Source organism: Palaemon carinicauda, chromosome 8 (genome assembly GCF_036898095.1).
Source record: "Palaemon carinicauda isolate YSFRI2023 chromosome 8, ASM3689809v2, whole genome shotgun sequence".
Taxonomy (NCBI): domain Eukaryota; kingdom Metazoa; phylum Arthropoda; class Malacostraca; order Decapoda; family Palaemonidae; genus Palaemon; species Palaemon carinicauda.
Genome location: NC_090732.1, coordinates 28,407,896 through 28,410,395, shown reverse-complemented (window position 1 = coordinate 28,410,395; position 2,500 = coordinate 28,407,896). Strand labels below are relative to the sequence as shown.

The window sequence follows — 2,500 nt, the reverse complement described above, 5'->3', positions numbered from 1 at the left end:
ATTTACTCTTTATCCTGACGTCGTTTGTCATGAAAAAAAAAGCGGTTGCACAAAATTAATGTACAAATAAATGGACAATCTTTCTTTCTGCTCCCTGTTATAAACCATTATAAATAGTTTATTTTAATCAAGTATAACCTGAAGCTACTAATAAAATGGTCTCACATAAATGCCTATTATTATCATTAGACATACTGCAGTGGCAGTATCTTAAACCGTAATGGTTTCTATCGTGTATATAGTAAAGGGAGATGGCAAAAAGGAATAAACTATTTCAGATTTTCAACTTTATCTCTATATCTCTTAACATTCAGGCATTTATAACCATACCCTAGTAATATAAAGAGGTCGATAATGCTATAATGAAATCAAATACATTTACCCCTTCTCCTTCTTGTTACATGGATACCAGTAAAAAAACAAATGGATATATCATATATATATAACAAATATTAATTCCAATTTTATCTCTTCTACAGGTACACTGGTGGCTGTAACAGAAACTAGGGGTTCAACTGCGAAACTGCCTTGTAATATCAATTCATCAAGTAAAGAAGACCCAGTTTTGTTGGTATTGTGGTACAAGAATGCCTCAGTAACACCGGTCTACAGGTTAGTTCAGTTACTTCAATTGAGTCTTTTATACTGTTGTTTCCGTTCATTTTATTGCATCACTTGAATCAAACATGTGATTCATATTCCACAGTGTAATTTAGTTCTACTGAACCAGCCCTATAAATTGTTTCAAGATGATTGCATTTTCAGATCTTACAGTGTGCTAAAATAGATTGCAATAACAATTGAAAAGTTTGACGTCACGGAAATTCCTAGAAAATTATAACGTATTATTGAATGTTTCATGTTCACAGTAAATCAAATAAACCAGACATTGATAAATATGATTCAGAAGAACACAGTATCTCACAATACCATTGTCCCTTTTACTTGACATGATACTGATGGAAACGAGTAATCAAATGCATTAGCGTTTATTTTCATTCTTGGATGAAATCTAACATTCCCAATACGTGAGAATTATCGAAACTCACAGGTTTCAATTTCAATATACGTCTGCCATTCCCACCACAAAAAGATAGGATATAAAGTGTACATCTCTCTCTCTCTCTCTCTCTCTCTCTCTCTCTCTCTCTCTCTCTCTCTCTCTCTCTCTCTCTCTCTCGATATATATATATATATATATATATATATATATATATATATATATATATATATATATATATGTATGTATATACATATATATATGTATATATATATATATATATATATATATATATATATATATATATGTGTGTGTGTGTATATACAGTATATATATATATGTATATATGTTATATATATATATATATATATTTGTATATATATATATGTATATATATGTATATATATGTATATATAAGTATATATATATATATATATATATATATATATATATATATATATATATATATATATATATATATATATACACACACAGATTGAACTCAACTCACCCGCCCCCCTTTTCCTAAGTACCACACGGCAATTTGTAGGAAATTGTGTTTCCCGAATGGGCTGACTAGAATATACTGAAGTCAAAACAAAATTTATACTAATCTTCGACCCTTCGGGTACCAAGAAAAAAAAAATATATCCGACTCTTCTGTAGATGATCCACTGAAATTCATACTTTACTCTTAAAATAAAAATCAGCGTATACCCACCATGATAGTAATTTTGTAAGTTTGTAACACTGGCTATATCTATTAATTATATAACTATCATAACTGACTTTCATAATTTCAGGTGAAGAACAAAAGCTTTTCAAATTTACTTCGTGAACACAATTGCAAGAGAAAATTCTTTGTATGAAAATAAGTCAGTCTCGTTTATTTCTTGGAAGAAAAATGACGAGTAACCTGTTATCTCTGATATTTTTTATATCTTAGCTTTTGCCAGTGACTGGAGGAACATTTTGCTTCCTTTACTCCAAGCCATCAATAATTCAAAATATTACCTTTTGGATTAGTATCATATCAAAACTTTTTTATGTAAAAAATGAAGGATCCTAAATTAAATGGATCTCTCTGATAAGATGATTAGTCTTGACAGTTTTCACGCGTCTTGTACACATTGTAGTTTGGAAAGTTTCTCAAAATATTGTTTGGCACTCCACTTACAACTCAGAAACAGAGGTGTGTCGGGGTGACTCCACCGAGTGTTGTATCAAAGTCAACTGTCTTTCAAAGTTGGGACGTCTGCTTACTGTTCCAACTATTTTGAATTAAAGTTGAGAGAAGTACTGTTCCATGGGGCTAAAATGGTGCGTTGGAGTACCGCTTCCAGAGGTTAGAAAATATATTTAATTCTCTTGATCTGAATCATTTACGATATACTGAATATTGATATTGCTGTGTCACCACTAGTGATCTTGTGCTATAGCTTCATAAAGCGGTGATAAGTTTTTAGACTTATTGTTTGATAAATAGGTGTTGGCATGTTT

General features: G+C 30.5%; 1 pseudogene; it reads left to right on the top strand.

Moving 5' to 3' along the window:
• Positions 1 to 2,500, top strand: part of LOC137645161 (opioid-binding protein/cell adhesion molecule-like) — a 618,995-nt pseudogene that overhangs the window by 519,637 nt on the left and 96,858 nt on the right.